At 35.4% G+C, this 20,285-nt stretch overlaps 1 pseudogene; it reads left to right on the forward strand.

The window, feature by feature from the left end:
• LOC144373433 (transport and Golgi organization protein 1 homolog) overlaps positions 1-20,285 on the forward strand; it is a 133,277-nt pseudogene that overhangs the window by 3,841 nt on the left and 109,151 nt on the right.

Consider the following 20,285-nt stretch of genomic DNA (forward strand, 5'->3'; position numbering starts at 1 on the left):
AGACCCAAAACAGTAATGCGTATGCCTGAAAAATTTTTTATTTATTTTTATTTTTTTTTATTTTTTTTAAGAGAGAGTGAGAGAGAGAGGGGGACAGAGAGAGAGAGAGAGAGAATTTTAACATTTATTTATTTTTTCTTAGTTCTTGGCGGACACAACATCTTTGTTGGTATGTGGTGCTGCTGAGGATCGAAACCGGGCCGCACGCATGCTAGGGAGCGCGCTACCGCTTGAGCCACATCCCCAGCCCCCCCCCTGAAAAATTTTTTAAAATAAAGGAAAACATAAGAGAAACCTTTAAAATGAGTTACCTGTTAAGCCACCACAGAGTTATCATGATTCTGATGCATATTTTTTATCCTGTGAGTTTTATGCATGAATACTATCAATATCCATATATATATCCACAAAAGCTTGTAATAATATAAATGCTTATGATAATTTTATTAACTGGAATCTTCCTTTTTTTTTTAAAGAGAGAGTGAGAGAGGAGAGATAGAGAGAGAGAATTTTTTAATATTTATTTTTTTTTTAGTTCTCGGCGGACACAACATCTTTGTTGGTATGTGGTGCTGAGGATCGAACCCGGGCCGCACGCATGCCAGGCGAGCGCGCTACTGCTTGAGCCACATCCCCAGCCCTGGAATCTTCCTTTTGAACACTGGTTTTATAGGAATATTTTGTTTCTATTTGCTGTTCTTGCTTTGTCAGACAAAGTAACATCATACCTGTGACAATCTATACTGTTGCCATAAATTTTTTTAACTTTATAACAACAGTTTCACAGACTCCAGGCATAGCATTGGCTGTGTTCAGTTCTGGTGATGATCTTCTTGCTTGTAGAGTCCTGAGCAAGCATGGGACTTCATGTGGGGTGGGAGGGAGCTCATGTTGCCATATGCTGATTGCTGTATTTCCTTTCTTATGAAAACCTAATGAAATTATAAGTCAACATAATCACCGGCTATGAAGAAACCTTCATTTTACAGTAACAGTTTACTATAGCATTATTTGTTGAAGTCATTTTAAAGGGTGTTTTTCCCCTAGTGCTTGTGAAATATGGTTTGATTTACAGATATTTGATTTGTGTGCATCCTCTCAGGAATATACTGTGCCTAAAGCTGGCGACATCTGTACTTTTGACTTAATTGTTTTTCGTGATAAGTTGGAGAGGCAAAAACCCAGGTAAAGTGAATTATTTGCAGTAAAGGGCCATTTTTCAGAGAGCATTCATGTATAGATTTATTGTGTTTTTACAGATTACTGGCTATTTGTATTGAGACCTTACAGGTCTTTCAATCTTTGCTACTTGGTTGGAATTTTTTAAATACAGAGAAAATGTACTATTGTAAACATTGTAGGCATTAGGCATACCTACAGTGTAGTAGATGACATATTAAGCACTGGAAATACTAATATAAATAATGTACCTGGCATCATTTATATTACATTGATTAATTTCAGTAAACTTTATTATACTTCATATTTTATATATAAATAAAATAAGGCTAAGAGACGTGAAATACCTTTGTCTAAGAATGTGCAACTATTATCTGTCTGACTTCAGAATCTGAAGTGTGGTAAAGCAGTTTTGTGTGTGATAGGATTGCAGAAAAGGTCATTTTAGCTGATTTGTAGGGCTTGGGCCCTGTGTCCTCAGAAAGCAACTGGAGGTAAGGTTTTATTGAGTGGTACAAACCCAGAGCAGCAAGAATGAAAGAAAACAATAAATAAGGCAAGAAAGGAGGAAAGATGCTACCAAGTAGGCCCTAACCTTGCAAGTAAACTGAGCTGGTTGTCTTGTCACATGGTACATCTTCTACTACGTGAAACTACCACCTCTTAGAAGAGTCCCATTGCTTGTTTCTTGTTGGTCAGAGTTTACCCCTTGGGGCATTAACCCAACTTGAACAAGTGTTGGCATAAACACTTGAAATGCAACTGTGATTCCTTCTGCTATTGAAAAGCCTATTGAAAAATCCTTCACAAGGGGGTTTTATAGCAGGGAATGATGGGTTTTTTATTAATCTAGATAAATGGGGACTTGATTCTAAGGTGGCAAGAAGGAAGGAGGAAGACCAATCAGGAAGCTATTATAATAGTTCTGCCAAAAGGTGATGATGGCCTAGAATAGAGAAATGTTAGTAAAGATGGTAAGAAATGATTATGTTTGACGTACATTTTGTAGATGAAGTTAGTTTAGTCAAAATTTAAGTTACATAAAATGACTTATAGATACATATGCATAGATCCTTAGAGTTTTCTGGGCAGTTGTTCTTTTAAAATAGCATCTGATTCTCTATTATGTTTAGTGACTGTTGGACACCTGATTGCCTTTCCCTAGGCAGCTCTCAGCCTTTCCAATAGAGCTTGCCAAGCAACCCAACTAGGGTCCTCCTATGACCCATCCTGAGGTTATATTTTCATCTAGAACAGTTTTATCTTGCTTCTCTCAAGTCAGTTCTGATTCACAGCATGCAGGGGATATCAGAGGAATATACAAAAAAGACACTTTCAGATCTTCCTGGCAGCACTGCCACGGTTACTTTGTGTCTTGTTGGCACCAATGACTCTGCCCTCTGGCAGTTGTGAAGTTGCCATGAAGGTTCCAGGCTTAGGGCTGTGTAGTCTTGAAATCCAGCTGTGCTCCACTCATCATGCTATGTGCCTTGGAATGGAGCTTCATTTACTTAGAGGAAGAGGTACATTTTTTCTAATTCACTTATAGATGCTGTATGGATTAGTGGAAACCCTTTCTTTACTTTTGACCTCTCATGGGAGAAGTATCTTACAGCTTTGGAAGACAGTTACCAAGAACTCAAGTATTGCTGGTCTTCTCCTTAGAAGCCCAGAAAATATGGCATGGTTTTTCTGGATTATAGGTGTAGGATTTCTTCAAAGTCACATGGCTTAGAACTCAAGTCTCATTTAATTTTTTTTAAAAAATGTCTCTTTCTGCTCTAAACCTGTATCACATACCCTGGACAGAATATTAAAATGTATCTTGACCCTATCCTTGACTGCCTACTAGGGGTGTATGGTGTGTCAGTGATCATGCTACATAGCAATTGCACAGGGTGGGCTCCCCTTTCATATTTTTTGAATATTTGTTAAGGGAGTTTATATGTTATGTAATTAAAAAATGAGTGTACATATGTGCTTGTACACACGCATACAACCTGGTGTAACCTAATTTTCTAATAAATTAGAGCTAATAAATTCTTCTATCTCTTATACAAGTCTATATATAGAAGCTTTCTTATGCCAAGAAAGAAAGAAAAAAATTATCTATTCAATGAATAGAAGAGAAATACTTTGGTAACAGTTGTCACTTTGCAGCTGACTACCAAGTCCCTGCCAACCATATGTTGGAGACTCAGTGAAGAAAGAGGTAGAGAGCAGGAAGTATTCTGGTTTTCCCTGATAAAAAGAATTGTTTATAGGTAGAATTACTTGACAGTTGTTCTAATCTCTGCATTTTCAACTTTACCACTAATTCTGTCTTTAATCTTTTTTTAACTTGCATACTCCTTCATTCATTTTTCCCCAAAGGAATTTGCTTTTATTGTATTATTGTTGCTATAGTTTGGATCTAAGAATTTCCCCAGGGGCCCATGTGTGAAAGGCTTGATCACCATCCTGTGGTACTATTGGGAAGTAATAGAACCTTTGGGAGGTGGGGCCTAGTGGGAGGAAGTTAGGTCATGGAGGCGTGCTCTCGAAAATCCTTTTGGGACCTACACCCCTCCTCTCTTTTCTTTTGCTTTCTGACTCCCATAAGGTAAACAGTTGTGCTCTACTACATGCTCCCTGCCATGATGTTTTGCCTTGCCACAGTCTCAAAAATAATGGGACCAACTGACCCTTTATAATAACTATTTAGTGGTCTGTTTTTTAACTTCTACAGTTTTAAAACAGTATACATCTCAGCATAGGAAATCAGCTAATGTAACATGTAATGAATAAAGGGCAAAAATTAAATGATGTTTAAGCAGATGTAGAAAAAGCATTTGACAATAATCTAATTCCATTTCATGATTAAAAACACTCAATGAACTAGGAATGGAATTTTCTCAACCTGATCAAGAACAGCAGTGGAAAACATAGTATATACTTACTGGTGAAAAACTGAAAGCTCTCCCTTAAGATCAGTAAAAGGTCAAGGGTATACACTCTTGCCACTTATGTTCAGCATTACATTAGAACTCTAACTAGGGCAATCAGGCCAAAATAAGATGTAATAAAGGAAGGTGTAACTGTTTTTATTTTCTGATGCCATGATCTTTTATGTAGAAAATCCTAAGGAACACACTCACATAAATTAGAGCTAATAAACAAGTTCAATGAGGTGGCTGAATACAAGATAAAAGTATCAAAATCATTTTTACTTGAGCAATGAATAGTTCAAACATTAATTCAAAAAGAATTTTTAAAAAAGAATAAAAGAAGAGAAGAAAATGTATGGCATATGTACACTGCTGAGGGCCATTGCCAAGTAGGAATGATGATTCAAAATCCTTGCCAGCGTACCCCATGTTACATGGACTTCCTTTGAAATCCGCTGTGACCTTGCATGTGTGTTTGAGAAAGGTGACCCTGCTCAAGGTGAATGAGGGTGGATCCAGGTTTGAGGAAGTATCCTGCAGGTTTGAGGAAGTATCCGGGCTTAAGATAATTTGGGTTTAAGGCATTCCCACTTTAAGACAATAGGGGTTTTAGGGAAGTTGGAGGTTGAAGATTATTGCTGCTGGGATTAGGGTGTTCCTGCTGCGTGTTCCCATTGAGATTCAAATTGGATTTGGAAAAAGCCTCTGTGGAGTAGGTGATTGGGGGCGGCCGGATATTGGAGATTGGAGATTGGAGCAGAACGTGTTAGCTGGAGGCTGGTGTGAGTTCTGGAATAAAGAATTGCTATTTGAATCTACAAAGCTGTGTAGTGGCTCATGATTCAGTGCCAGCCGAGACACTGGCAGTACACAATGGAGTTCTACTCAGCCATCAAGAAGAATGAAATTATATCATTTGCTGATAAATGGATAGAACTAGAGAACAACATGCTAAGTGAATAAGCCAGACTCAGGGAGACGAGGGTCAAATCTTTTCTCTCCTGTGTGGAAGTGAAGAGAAATAAGGAATAATAAAAGGGAATCTGATGAAAACAGAAGGGAGAATAGTATAATAGAAGAAAGTCATTGAGGGGCAGGGTGGAGTGGAGGAAGACTAAATGGACTAAATTATGCTATGTGCTGTATGCATATATCACAATGAGTCACAGTTTTATGTATAATTATAATGCACCTATTAAAAATTAAATAAATAAAGGTAATAAAATAAATAGAAGAAAGATCAGTAGAGAAAGGGGATTCAGGAAAGGAGGAAGGGAGGGAAAGGGGAAGTCTAGAGAATGAAATGGAGTAAATTACAATATATGCATGTATGTACATGTCACAAAGAATACCACTATTATGTATAACTATAATGCACTAATAAAAATATAAAGAAGAATAAAATACTTTAGAAATAAATTTAACAGAAGATGAGGCTGGGGTTGTGGCTCAGTGGTAGAGTGCTTGCCCAGCATGTGTGAGAAACTGGTTCTATTCTCAGCACCACATATAAACAAATAAATAAAGGCCCATCAATAACTAATAAAAATATTTTTTAAAAGGAAATTAATTTAACAGAAAAAGTGCAACCTTTCACACTGAAAATCTGAAAACATTATTCAGAGAAATGCAAGAGGACCAGATATCCCATGTTCATTATTGGAAGATGTTCTATCATTAAGATGATAATATTCCCCAAATTGATCTACAGATTCAACATAATTTCTGTTAAAATTCCATCTGAATATTTTTTTGGCATAAATTAATATTTTGGTCCTAATATATGTTAAAAAAAATACAAGGGTCCCATACTAGACAAAACAATCTTGAAAAAAAGTCAAAGGGCTCATAGGCCCCAATTTCAAAAATTACTACTAAGCAGTAGTAAATTTGATTATGGATTTGACATCAGGATAGACATATAAATCATGGAATAGGATTGATTGTCCAGAAATAAATCTCCACAAAAAATTTAAAAAATAGTGCTCAAAGATCAATGGAGAAAGAATAGTTCTTTCAACCAATAGTACTAGTACCATTAGATAGCTGTAATGCAATGGAATGAATTTCATGTTTGAGGAACTAAAAATGGATCAAAAATCTAAATGTAAGAGCTAAATTTTAGAAGAAAACTTGTGTAAGTTTTTGTACCTTGGAGTGGGTTAACGGTGTCTTAGATACAACACCTAAGGTACAAGCAACAGAAAATAACATAGGTAAATTAGACTTGATCAAAATTAAGAATATACAGAAAACTCTTAGAACTCAATAATAATAAAAAGACAACCCAATTAAAAAAAATGGACAATTCATTTGAATATATTTCCCCCAAAAAGATATTCAGATGGTCAATAAGTACATAAAAAGATGTTTAGCATCATTAGGGAAATGGAAATCATAGCCACAATGAGATACCATTTTGTACTCACTAAGATTAAAAAGATGGACAATAAAAGTATTGAGGAAGATGTGAGAATCACAGAATTGGTGAAATTGAAGCCCTAATATATTGCTAATCAGAATATAAAATGGTACCACCATTTTGGCAGTTCCTACAAGCAGAGTTACTGTAATAATTTACCATACTACTTCTGGATGTATACCTAAGAGAAATGAAAACATGTTGATACAAAAATTTGTGCACAGATGTTTTCAGTAGCATTATCCATAATAGCCAAAAAATGGGAAACAAGCCAAATGTCCCATCAAATGCTGAACAGATTTAAAAAATGTGATATATCTCTATTATGGGATATTACCATAAAAAGGAAGAACATATCAAAAAATGTTAGAATATGGGTGAATCTTGAGGATATTGTGCTGAGTGAAAGAAGGCTTACATAAAAAGCCATCTGTTTCATGATCCTATGTATATGAAATGTCTGGAATAGGCAAATATTTAGAGACAGAAATAGATCAGTGCTTTCCTACTATGGGTGGAGGGAAAATGATGACTAATGTGTGCAGGGTTTCATTTTGGGGCTGTGAAAATATTGTTGATTTAGTGGTGATAGTCTCCCACTTTAGAAATATAGTAAAAACCACTGACTTGTATACTTCAAAATGGTGAATTTTACAGTATGTTTATTGTATCTCAAAGAAGGGAAAGTCATTTTTAAAATATTAAAACCAAGTATTGGGGGCTGGGGATGTGGCTCAAGTGGTAGTGCGCTCACCTAGCGTGCGTGCGACCCGGGTTCGATCCTCAGCAGCACCACATACCAACAAAGATGTTGTGTCCGCAGAGAACTAAGAAAAAATAAATAAATGTTAAAATTCTCTCTCTCTCTCTCTGTTCCTCCCCCCTCTCATTCTCTCTTAAAAAAAATAAATAAAAACAAGTATCATCAATTGATTACTTTTGGAGGTTTGCTCTGCCCTGAATGGAAAATTGGTTAATACATGCAAATAATTCTGTACTGAGTGAACAGGGTAACCAAATAGATGATTTGGGAAAGTTTTTAAAATTTTTTCTGGGAATGTTAAGTAATTAATGCAGAAGTTCTGATAGAGTATCACCGTTTTGCTATATGTATCAGAATAGGTATTGATCATAATTGGCTACTAAATGGAGGAATTTTATAATGGATTTCTTGGTCTGTTTGAGCTGCTATAACAAAATGCCACAGAATGGGTGACTTATAAGCAGCAAAAATTTATTTCTCATAGTTCTGGAGGCTGGGAAATCCAAGATCGATGTGCCAGCAGATTCAGTGTCTCATGAGGGCCTGCTTTTTGGTTCATAGAAGGTGCCTTATCTTGTAAAAGGTTAAAAGGGGCAATGGATCTCTCTCTCTCTCTCTCTCTCTCTCTCTCTCTCTCTCTCTCTCTCTCTGGTCTCTTTAATATGAGCATTTAATATCCCATTTATAAGGGTAAAGATTTCATAACCTAATCATATCCTAAGTACCCCACCTCCCAAAGCCATCACTTTGAAGGTTAGGATTTCTACATATGTATTTATGTATTTGGGGAAGGAGGCACAAACAATCAGCCTATGCAGGATGGATCAAGCTGATAGTATTGATACCCATTGGTTCATCTTTTTTTTTTTAATTTAGAGACAGGGTCTTACTAAGCTGTTCAGGCCTCAGTAAGTTGCTGAGGCTGGCTTTGAACTTGTGGTCCCCCTGCCTCAGCCTTTGAACTTGTGGTCCCCCTGCCTTTCTGGGATTACAGGCGTGTGTCACTGCACCCGGCTCCATTTGTCCATATTAATATTACTAAAATGCATTATCTGTCTCCTGCCCTCAGTCTATTGATTAAAAAAAAAAGAATTTTATTTCTGGGTTGTGCCTGTTTCACAAAGTGAAAAAAAACCCTATGGTTTTGTTTAAAGTGTGTATTCTCAACATCTCCAGATGTTTAACTTTAGTGCATCTGGCAGCCTTTGTCAGAGAGTTTGGTTTAGGGCAAAATGGAATTTGTGTTTCTGTTGTGTTTTGTTTATTTTTTTGTTACTACTTGTGGTGCTGGGCAAGCACTCTATCACTGAGCCCTACTTTTAACCTTTCTTTTTGTGTTTTATCATTGTTATGATTTGAGGGAAGTAATGGTGTCCTAAATGTCCTTACCAAGCCTTCTGAGACTGGGTAAGGTAATCAAGACCTGTGCTAGGCAGAGGTGATACTGATATTGACAGGATGGATCTATTTGTTACAGTTTGGGCATATTAGGCAGGGCATGTAGTAGGGACTCCATTAATGTTTGCTGACTATTGAATGGACCTAAGTAGATCTGTCCAAGATTAGGGTTTCATTGCAATTTTGATATGAATTTTATTTGGACTCTATGGTCATTTTTCCACCACCCCTTTTCTTTAATTTGTTGCCAACATTTCAAAATAGTGAGATTTCACATAAAAATCATGTTTCTAGCTTCTGTTAAAAAAGCAGAAGATCTGGCAACATTAGGCTTGCATTCCTTCATGGCAGCTAGTCAGCTGAAGCTGAGCAGGGACTACATTAGACACAGTCCACTGCTGCCTCTGTTGCTCCCTGCTTCTACTGGGCGTTTGAGTTTGTGACCCTTATGCAATGGTTTCAGGAAGTGGTTTTCTAAATCTCAAGTTATTACTTTTTTAAAAAAATCTTTGTTTATTAATTTATTTTTGTGTGGTGCTGAGGATCAAACCCAGTGCCTCACATGTGCGAGGCAAGGGCTCTACCACTGAGCTATGGCTCCAGCCTGCATTATTACTTTTAATGACTTTTCTGATTATATTGCTACTTAACATACCATATGATCACTTACCTAATTAGAAAATAAGCTCTATGATGGCAGCAATTTTGTGTCTTCTATTTCTAGATATTCTCTCTGGTGCTGGTATATTGCCTTGCACACCATAAGGAAGGCACTACATACTTAAACCTCTCTACTCTGATTTGGCAAGGTGATTGAGGAAGACCAATAATGCTAGAATATTCAAGACATTGTCGTGAAATTCCAAAGTATCTTGATGCATTGGCTTGGAAAACATACTCTGTAGTGTCTTGGAGAAATGATCCAAGTTTATTAACATTATTCTTGCCTCTTGTTTTTATTAATCAGTTCTATCATATAATTTTAGGGTTAATATCCCTTGGCTATATTATTGGCATTGTGAAGTTAATGGCATTTGGAATATTAAGTATTTTCTTGACTATTTATTACATGGATTCTTTGAAATTAAGTCTTACAAGTATTTTCTCACAGGTAGGTAAGTACAGAAAAATAAGTGAAAAGAGTTGAGGTCTAGAATAATCATTGTCAGGAAGGATATGAAAAATAGTTTTTTTTTCTTTTTTTTTTTTTTTTTTTTTTTTAAAGAGAGAGTGAGAGAGGGGGACAGAGAGAGAGAGAGAATTTTAACATTTATTTATTTTTTTCTTAGTTCTCGGCGGACACAACATCTTTGTTGGTATGTGGTGCTGCTGAGGATCGAACCCGGGCCACACGCATGCTAGGCGAGCGCGCTACCGCTTGAGCCACATCCCCAGCCCCTAGTTTTTTTTTCTTAAAGTACTGTTTGATGATTCAATTCAAGGACAAAATGAAATCAATTGATAATATTAGAATAGGAAAAAACTATATTGTGTTTGGAGTTAGGGCTTAATTTAAGAGTTCATTGAGTCAATTACTATTAAGTTTTTTTTTAAAGTTGTCTCATTTTGTGAAAACAAACCATGTTTTCTTTAGTCCTACACTAGCCAATGGTATAATGATTGGAATACCTAGTTGACCATTATACATGTTGATTTCATGCCATAAATATTCCTTGACCCATATTGTGTGTTTATTTTTATAATAGGTGAGAAATTCATCCACTCTTCTCTTTAGTTCCTTGATCACAAGAATTTTTGGAGTTAAAAGGGGAAAGGATGAACTTTCCAAAACAAATAGGTAAGTAAGCTTCATCTAATGCTAACTTTTCTTTTTACACAAAATTGTCCTGGCCAAAAATAATTGTCGAAATTTTGCTTACTTTTACAGATTCATCTGTAGCATAAAACTATAAAAATGGTATAATGAATTAACCTGTGCTGCCAAATTCTAAATCCTTGGGCAAAAATATCAACTGATTACAAAGTTGACCTTTCAAATCAACAAATATAAAGCAAGGAAGCCAGGGCTGAAATATAGACTTGTTTCTCACTGCAGTAACTATTCTTTTTTCTTTGTGTCTTCTTCAAGTATTCCTGAAATGTCCTACATTCTTTTTTCCTGATGTGTTATCGAGTATTTACTATCTGTGCAGTATCTTTAATCATATAGGCAAAAGTTTAAAAGATTGTGAAACTCTTATCAGAACACCTTCCAGACTACCTGTGCATTCATTACTCTCCTAAACGAAGGGAGAAAGTTGGAGATGTTGACTGTGTGAAATAAATAATGCATTTACTTTTTGGTCTTTAATTTACTCTGTTTTTTTCAGTAAGGCTTTTTAATGTCTGGAAGGAAATCTATGGAACCATTTTGGTTATTGTTATTATTATTATTATTATTTAATATAATGCACAAGTTCTGTTTGTTCTTAAAGAGAAGCTTTGGATAGTTCTTCAGCATTTGAGGATTTAATAGTAGTGTAGTTGGCTTGCAGCTGTTAACACTAGATGTCACTGTCGCTGCATGTTTAATTACTCCCTTAAACTTTTAGAATCCAATTTGACATACAAGTCATTGTCTTAAGGACCTAAACATGAATTCAAGCCCAGCTTCTCTCTTCCCTAAACAAGTTACTATGCTTTTGCTTCAAATTTAGATTTTAAACTGGTATTTATTAAAATATGTCTTCTTGTGATGAAATTAAGTTTTAAGAACTAAAAGATATGATGAAATAATTTTTTGATATGCTTGTGGTAATTCTAGTGAAACCTGCTGTGGTGGTTCTGAAAATTGCTGCTTATCAGCCTGTAAAATTCACCAAATATTTCAAAGAAAGGTAACTGGCTCTAAGTTTGAATCCCCTGAGTAAATGCAGGAATACTAAGAGATTTTTTTTTTCTCCCCTGAGTTGTATTTTTAAAATAAATATTACTACTTTAGTAGCATGATTATAATTTTTACTTTATAGCCTGTTATTTTTTTTAAATATTTTTAGTTGTAGATGGACACAATACCTTTATTTATTTATTTTTAGGTGGTGCTGAGGATTGAACTCAGTGTCTTACGCATGGTAGGCAACTGCTCTACCACCAAGCCATGACACCAGCCCCTTTAGCTCATTCTTAAAGTAATTTTTCCTGTCATTAACTGAAAATTACTAGTATTTGTTTCTTTTTAACTTTGTCTAATTTGTTAATAATTCTACAGTGTGCTTAAGTTTAAAATAGTTGTATCTTTTTATGAGACCATGATGATGTTTAGTAGTATGAATAAAATATGATATTAAGTAACAATTAAAGTTAATGTTAAAATTGCTCTTCTTGAATGTGTATATAAATTTTACTGTGCACCAGAGAAAAATGATCATTAATTTCATTTAGGTTGCAACTGAAAGAGGATAGAAGAATAAAAGGGCGATGAGATCACACAGTTTTACCCTTTTAGCTAAAGTCACACTGATGGAAATTCATTTCTTTTGAATAGAGAAGATTACAAAATTAATAACTTTCCTAGAAGAAGGGAAATGGAATATTTGTATAATTATTTTGACTAATGGTGGAAAGTGAAATGAAGGAATTAGGAAGTTGATATTTTACTTAAGTGTGGTGAACATTTTTTAGTAAGAGCCTGTATTTCAATAATCAGAAGACTGGCATGTGTCATCTCCTATACAGGCTTCTCTTTTCTATTTAACTCTTGAATTATCAGTTTCTTGGCAGGTCTTCTTGGAAGTTCTGCAAAACATTTAGTTTATTAAATTTGCAATTGTTTGTGATTATTCTACTTTTGTAGTTTATTTAATTTTGTCACTTTTTGTTGAAATATTTATATACCCATTTTCTACATATTAATTCCCCGAAGGATAGGACCGTTTCCATCTATTCTTTGTATATATAAAGGGCACTTTAAGAATGGTACTTACAATGTCTTGTTGGGTGATTACTCAGTCATCAAATAACTAACCTCAGCTGATGACACCTCACAGCCAGTTAAATTTGCTTTCACAACCACAGGTTGTTCTGCATGCAGTCTTGCAAATGTGTGCTCTTGGTCAGAAAGGAACTGAACATAAAAAGAACATCTGCTTTTTTTCCATCTAGTGTGAAAAGAATGTCTACCTTGGAGTAAATAAACTTGGTTTCTAGGCATTTTGCTGCCACTGGAGATGACCTTAGTAGAGTCCCTTATTCACTCCATACTTCAGTTTCTCAATCTATATGACAGGAGTAGTAAGATCTAGATTTTATCTTCATGGGGTTATTAAGAGTCTACAACAAACTATTACAATTTTATTATTTTTTTTAAAATTGAAGTCCTAAACAATTAGAGATATGGTTTGCTGTTTCTGTCTGTTGCCTTGCTGTTAGACTGTGCCTTTTGAGGACAGCACCAGGGTCAGAATCCTGTGTATCTGGTACCTTGTATACTGTCTGGTGTGTAGGAAGCATATAGAAATACTTGCTTAGTAGAAAAAGTAAATTTTATTACTGGGGAGGGGGGGATAAAAAGTTTGTTTTCTACTCCTGCCTTTGTTCTAATAAAGCCACAATAACAAATGAGGTTATCCTCTCTGTGCCTTGAGTTTCTTCTTGCTCAAATAAGAGGTTGGGCCAAGCCTGAGGTGTCTTCCCTCTAAAATATGAAGCTGAGACTTTATATAATGTTACTAGAATTGCATGTTTGATAAAGTGCCAATGCCTTAGACAGTACCTGACACATAGTAGGGACCAGAAGTTTTCATTTAATATGTGGAGAAAGGACCAGGGGTCTGCCTCTCTGTATGAGTGTGTGGAATGCACTTAAGATTGAGCTTTTGAGCCCATTGGTCTGATCTAGATGTGTTCTTTGGATTATGAACAGTGAGAAAATACAAGTTTTACAGTCATGTTATTACACTGTAATTTTCTAACACTCCTTTCCTTTCTGTTTGTTGTCATTTAACTGACTTAGTCTGACAGAATGAATAATGGATTCCATGTAAAATCGGAACATGCATAGCCCTGTTTTCTGGGGAAGGTGCTGTGCTTTCTGCTTTTCTATAGTAGCTGCCATCTGTATGTGAATGGACCGTCCTTGATAGCTGCTCATTCTTTATAGGGTAGCAGCTAAACCAATTGCATCTTTAACTCTGGGGCCCTTGTGTGTCTTAACCTTCAACTATGTTAGTTGCAGCTAAGTGGCAAGTGCCAATATATAGTAGTCTGAGAAGCTTTATTTTTGACTTTGTGGAGTGTCTGCTTTGCCAAAACTTCATACAGGTGCTCAGTGTGCAGAGTTAAATAGTATTGCTTTTACATTTTCCTTTTGCTTAAACTCAACCTGTGAGCCAATAAGAACTTAATGATGAATAAGTACTTACCTTGAATTCAGTTTAAACATGAGGGCTCCAAAACTTGGGCTTTTGAGCTTACAGTTCAGCTGGGGAGAAATAAACTGTTACTTGTGAATCAGATGAAAATAGAAGATATCATATACTAATCACCTGTGCAATGTGATTTGGGTAATGAATGCCTTGGACATCTGTAAATGGAAAAAATAGAGTGCTGTATTTTTGGGGAAATAGTATTTCTTATAAGGCTTTGGGGATGAGTAGATTTAAGGTCATGAAATAGACTGAAAAAGAGAAATGAATAAATAATTTTGTTTACTGTGTTAAGTGCAATTTCTATTCTGTATTATTAAGAAGAGCTCATATTCAAATTAAGAGCTTAGTACAGTTTACTATAATTTAAGAAGAAAATGGGTTTGTAAAAGCATCACTAGATCCAAATAAAATAATTTCCAATGACTGTATTGGGAGATGTTAGATTTATTTTATTTTCTTGGACATAAATGACAGAATTATTAGAATTATTTTTCTTAGTGGCGGAACCCTTCAAGGAGCATCTCTAACTCAGCCCAACTTCTTGCTTATCGGCAGATTTTGAAGCCATTTCCAGACTGACTGGCTTCTTTCCTGTTCTTCGTGTTTTCTAGGAAAAGAGATTCCACAAGTTTCTGTGGTTATCCACTCCATTGTTTAGGAAAGAATTGGTTTTTCAAAACTAAAATTGAGAGCTTTAGGGCAATTGAGTTTTTTATATTTTAGAGAATGTAATTATTAGAATTCAGAATAGCTTATTTGCTTTGAACCACATAGAAGCTTGTAGTAAACACTTACCTATTTGGCCAAACTGAAAATTGGAATTTTCTTTCACTGGGTCTGGGATAATATTAACATCCTCAGACCCAAAGAATTCTCATTTTCCCCACTGAATAACGTTCATTATGTTTTCAATCTGCTGGGTACTAGCATGCAGAGATGAATCAGAAATATTCTGTGCCTAAGGGGAACTGACAGCCCAGTGAAAAATATGGCAGCTATCTGTTGCATTGGATTCTGTTCAACTTACCTTGAGGGAAGGGAGAAGTTTTGTAAGGCAGATGGCATGTCTTTTAGTGTCTTTTGCCTATTCCATGGTTGGCTTGTGCCAGGCCATTTTTATGTGTCTAATTTAACTTTCACGAGATCCCTGCAAGGTGAACAATATCATCATCACCTTACAGTGGCGTAAAACCACAGGGAGTGAATTTTAGTTATTTGCCTGCTGTCGTATAGCCAGAAAGTGGCAGGACTGGAACACAAATTATTTTCATGTACAGGGCACTTATTTATCAATACATAGAGCCTGTCATGAGTAGTATATTACTTTTTTGGTGTATGTCTTTAGATTTTACATTGCCCTAACTGTGGGAGACAAGCCACTTCATTCGTTCATTCAAAGTCTGAATGTGGACCAATAATCACACATTTTTAATATGGTATGTTGATTTCAGTGGGGGTGGGGCGCAGGGGAGAAGTTTGCTTGAGTTGACTCTAAGACCCTTTCTGTGGGTGTTGGAAGACAATATGAATTATGTAGTTTTTTTCATTCGTGGATTTTATGTTTTTGGTGGGGAAGTTATTAGAGCAGTTTATTGCAAGTAAGACAAAGGCAAGAGAAAATACAGTATACCCGATAGAGGGGCAGGCAGGTAGGCTATGGATGAGAATGCCCATAAGTATTCTTTTTTTGAGAGAGCCTCACTGTTTTCATGTATATAAGAGATGAGGCAAGAGTAGGCCTTAAAGTTTCTAACATTATGCTGTTAAACCAGAAAGGTAAAAATCATACTTTTCTGGTTGGCAAGTAGGGAATGAATTAAATTAGCCCAGGAGGTTATCAGTTTTACTAATAAGAAATTTACCTTTTTCATAGTTAACTCTGTAAAACTCAATTGTTTGGTGCTATCGAGAGGGGATTTGGGGTTTACAAAAATTCTTGGCTGTGGTTCAATTTCTTTTAGACTTAATGTTTTACAGAATCTTTGGTTACATTTTTCACATCTTTAATTAAAATGACATAAATGATAACAATTATTATTTGTCTTTATTTTCTAAAGGACCTAAAAAGTCACCCAATCCCATTTTCATTTAACAGATAAGAAAATTAAGGTGCAGAAAATTAAGTGATTTGCTCAAGATCACAAAGCTAGCATTAATATAATTTAATGGTTATTTTTAGCTTATAGCATGACTAGAACATTTGAAAAAATATTTAGAAATGAAGTTTCTATTAGCAACAATAATATTCATTTGAATTTAAATGATTCTAATGTGGAATATGAGGTTCATTCTCCCAAAGAGGCACTTTACTTGTCAGAGGATTTTAAATAATAATGATTTAAAGTTAAGAGCCCCATGATTTGATATAGTCTGGAGGTGTCATTCATGCATTTACCACAAATCTTTGTAGAACATTCAATCTGTTGCTTTAGCCAGGGTAGATAAATGAGTATTTTGGAGACTGAGAAGTACAGTACAAGTCTTGTGTAACCTTGTTGAGATGGTCTAGTCAGAATTAAGTCTGTACTGACATTTTTGTTTACTGGAGAGTTTCATGTTTCAACGTTTTGTTCATTCATAGGTTCATGGATTATAGGTAGGAAGACCACAAATGAAATTTGTAACCAAAAAGAAGTTCTTGAAAAGAAATATGTTCATGAACTTAAAGTGGGAATTACTCATTGTATACTTAAATATTGACTTTTGCATGGACCAAGTAATCTTTGTTCCTTAGGACTGCTTCAGGCCATTGCCCTCTCTAATAACTGAGGCATTGTTGCTCTCGTTTGAGCTTGTTCTATGGAATCTTGGCAATGCATGCATCCTCTTTCTGCATGTAAAAGCATGAGTAAATATTTTTTCTTAGCTTTGATATTTTTGTAGCTTACATTTTATATGAGCCAGACTAATATAATGTAATACCAGGATTACATAATTTAAGACGTCAGGGTTGCTTCCAGGGCTATGCGATAAAGTATTCATTTATCAGGAAGTTTACAAGCTGTATTTGTTGCTCATTCACTACCTGTAGAGAAACACCACAGAGCTGTTTTCCAAATGAGAAAATGGAGTCAAAGAACTTAAGGCCAGAGGGAATGGTTTCCTTAGAACTTAAGATAACATTTATAATTTGTTCAGAATTCAGTCCTAGTAACTATTGATTTTAGTAACATATAGTTTTGAAATTCCAAAAATTTCCAACTATTGTTGTTACACAAAAAACTATTTTTGATAAAAATATGATCAATAAAATTTTTTATGTGTGTCTAATTTAACCTTCACGAGATCCTTGCAAGGTGAGTAATATCATCATCACCTCACAATGGAGTAAAACGACAGGGAGTGAATTTTAGTTATTTGCCTGCTGTCATATAGCTGGAAAGTGGCAGGACTGGAACACAAATTATTTTCATGTACAAAGCATTTATTCACCAGTACACAGAGCCTGTCATGAGCAGTATATTACTTTTTTGGTGTTTGTCTTTACCGTTATTAGAAGAAGATACTTTCCATTTTCCTAAAGTCATGACATGGGGAAAGTAGCACCGCCAGTCTGGATGATGAACTGGTCAGCAGGCTGAGGACCTAATCTGTCAGACTGTGGTATGTGTACTTATGTGTTTGCTTGTAAGTGGGGAAGGAGGGGAGGCAAGTAGTGAAGGGGGAATAGAGTAGTAAACACCTTTGAAATATAATAGACTTTAGGATTCACTAGAAGTACTGAGTTCTGTACCTTGGGCTAGAAGTCCTAGTAAAAAATTAAGTAGCTATAGGTGGACACAATATCTTTATTTTATATTTGTGTGGTTAAAAAAATTAAGTAGCATACTCTTGTCATTGTCATTTTTCATCCCTCAAATAATAGCTCCATTTTTTAATATATAAATGTAAGTTTGAAATAGTTCAGACTTAATAGTAGTTAGAATGCTTTTGGATACAACTAATAAAAAACCCAAATCAGAATTTAAACAGGGAAAAGTTATTACATATGTAACCAGGATGTTTTAAGGGGGATTTATTTCTTTCAGGTTGAAGCATGTGTTTTCTCTGTGTTTCTACTGTGCCATCCTAGACGTGGAGGCATGGACCCAGGGGGCTTTCTGGATGGTTACAAGATGGCTGCTATTATGTAGATGTTGGAGCCATCCTCCAGATGTTAGAGTTGAAACACAATATTTAGAAGCCTTGTGTTTCTTATTTCTTTTTGAAAACAATGACACTTCCTCCTGTGTGTGTTTTTATGTCCCCACCTCCACATCCTACAGGTTTTTATTCACATATTATTGACCAATGTTAATTTTTAACATGTCCCAACTTAACCCGGGTGGGGGAAATAGATCTGCCATAATTAGCTTAGACAAATCAGGGTTCTTCAGTTGGGCCTGGAATATATGTTAGCTCTTCCTGAAGCACATGACTAGTCTGAGAATGGTAAATTCTAAAAGTCAAGTTCCATTAAAAGGAAGGACAAGGTTGGGGAAAGAGTGTGAATTAAGCAATGTGTGTTACTACATTGATGTCTGATGTTCAAGGTCATCTCAAAAGCATTGAAAATGTTTTCATTAGGAACAGTGATTTAAATATAGGAAGATAATAAATATATTTTAGCCTAATATGAAAATTTATTTTCTTTACATATTTCCTACATGTAGTTGTAAAGAAATATGAAATAGTACAAGGGTCTAGATATACGGTTCTGTATAATTCATTCTTTTTAATTTTTTTAATTCTTTTTATATGACAGTAGAGTGTATTTTAACACTATACATACTTGGTGTATAGCTTATTCTAATTAGGATCCCATTCTTGTGGTTGTACATGATGTGGAATTATACTGGTCATGTATTCGCATATGAACATAGGAAAGTTATGTTCAGTTCATTGTACTGTCTTTCTTATTCTCCTCTCCACTCCCTTCTCTTCATTGTCCTTTATCTAATCCAATTGAACTTCTATTCTTCTCCTCTCCACTTTCCTTCACTGTGTGTTAGCATCCACGTATTAGAGATAACATTCAACCATTGGTTTTTTGGGGGACTGGCTTATTTCCCTTAGCACGACATTCTTCAGTTCCAACCATTTACCAGCCAATGCCATAATTTCACTCTTCTTTATGGCTTACTAACATTCCATTTTGTATATATACCACATTTTCTGTATCCATTCATCTGTGGAAAGGTACCTAGGTTGGTTCCATAGCTTAGCTGTTTTGAATTGAGCGGATATAAACACTGATGTGGCTATAATTCATTCTTGTAAATAGCTTGCATTTAAAAAATTTTCATGTAATTCCTTAGTCCATTTCATGTTGCTATAACAGAACACGTGATGCTAGGTAGTGCATAAAGAAAAGAGATTTATTTGGCTCATGATTCTGGTGGTGGAAGGTGGTCCAAACAGCATGGTGCTAGTATTCTGGAAAAGTTCCCTCCCCCACACCCATGGCTATCACAACATGGTCAGGAAGTAGAAAGGAAACCAATGGACTGTGTAGAAGGGCCAATTGCATGGTGTGGCTTTGCTTTCCAATAGCCCAGTTTATCAAGAACTAATTCAGTCCCATGAGGTTTGACCTATTCCAAGACATCATGAATCCATTCATGAGGGTATAAGTAACACTGTAACCTAGTTACCTTTCATGAGGCCCTACCCCTTAAAAGTTTGACTACTCCAACATCATTTTATTGGATACCAATCTTCCAGCATATGTCCTTTTGAGGGATAAACCATATCCAAAACCATAGCACCCAGGAACAAAGTATATGTATGTCTTCACACATGAACCAAGTTTTGTAAAACATTAAAATAGAGATTCTGAATCCAAGCTTGAAAATGCTCTTTGACATTATGAATTATCTTCCTGGTTCACAGCTAATCTCTAATAAGCTAACAGTGTTAACATGTTTGTTATCACAAACTCTGGTTTACTTTTGGAATTTGACCCATATATTGGTTTTCTTATCATAAGGCCAAATAGTGTGAAGTCAAATGATCTTTCTAAATTTATGGGAATTGGCATTTAATTATTTTTGTTTCTGTGTCAAAAATCCCTTTTCTATTTCAATTGAATGTGGTATTTTGATGTGACTTTTTTGGCCTCTGAACTCAAATTAGGCCAATTGTTCTGAATAATCTCTCTTTCTTTTTCTGCCAAGTTTCTTTCTTTTCTGTCCTCTGAACTCTAACTGCTTTGTTCTCCAAAAACTGCCTCTATAGAATTGGAACATGAG

This window comes from Ictidomys tridecemlineatus, unplaced genomic scaffold, assembly GCF_052094955.1.
Source record: "Ictidomys tridecemlineatus isolate mIctTri1 unplaced genomic scaffold, mIctTri1.hap1 Scaffold_397, whole genome shotgun sequence".
Lineage (NCBI taxonomy): Eukaryota > Metazoa > Chordata > Mammalia > Rodentia > Sciuridae > Ictidomys > Ictidomys tridecemlineatus.